The sequence below is a fragment of the Plasmopara halstedii genome (assembly GCF_900000015.1).
Source record: "Plasmopara halstedii genome assembly, contig: Scaffold_322, whole genome shotgun sequence".
Lineage (NCBI taxonomy): Eukaryota > Oomycota > Peronosporomycetes > Peronosporales > Peronosporaceae > Plasmopara > Plasmopara halstedii.
In genome coordinates this window covers 523,383-524,167 of record NW_020187243.1, presented here as the reverse complement: position 1 = coordinate 524,167, position 785 = coordinate 523,383, and positions in this window count along the sequence as shown.

The following is a 785-nucleotide window of genomic DNA, read 5'->3' as shown; positions in this document are numbered from 1 at the left end:
CACGACAGGGCCACAGCGTCTCCAGTAGTTGTGGAAGCCACGCCCACCGCTCATGGAATTAGCGACGCGGCAACGCAAGGATTCTCGCCACGCTCCTCGATCTTCAAGCACGAAAAACGCAGATGAAGGCCTCGCAAGTGAAGCGAGACGAGGACGAGCGTATGCTCGGAGCAATTGAGTCTGGCATGTTCCATTTCGCCATTGGCAATGGCCGAGGGGGCATCGACGCGCTAGGTCATTCGCCCGAGCAGCAAAGGGATGGCCAAGGCCGCGCATACATGCAGCGTACGCATGAGGCAGGAAGACAACATACACGGTCGGAACGGGGCGCTCAGCGCGGCGAAGTGTTACAGCAAATCCAGTTCCGCTCACCACAGTTCGCAGCGGCACAGGACTACGTGCAACGAATGGAGCCGGTCGCACAGCAAGCGATGCGTGTACCAGATGAGCGGCGGCGCAGGCTCACGATTTGCAAGTTTGACGGAATGGAGCTGTACCGAGGTCTGGGCCCCCGGGTTTCTGGATTGGGGTCGGACGTTCATGCGTCAGATTCAGTACGCGCAAGATGCGTGTGGTTTTGACTGGGCAGAAGACGTGAAGACTGACTTGGTTGGTCACTACTTGAGTGGCACGGCCGAGCGCTTTTACAACAAGCAGGTCGAGACATGGTGGCGCCAGCTCTCGACGCTGAACCATGTTATGGAGCGACTAAACCAGACGTTCAAGACGACGATCACTACGTCACAGTCAATGCGACTGCTCACAGCGAAGAAAGACGCCAAAGT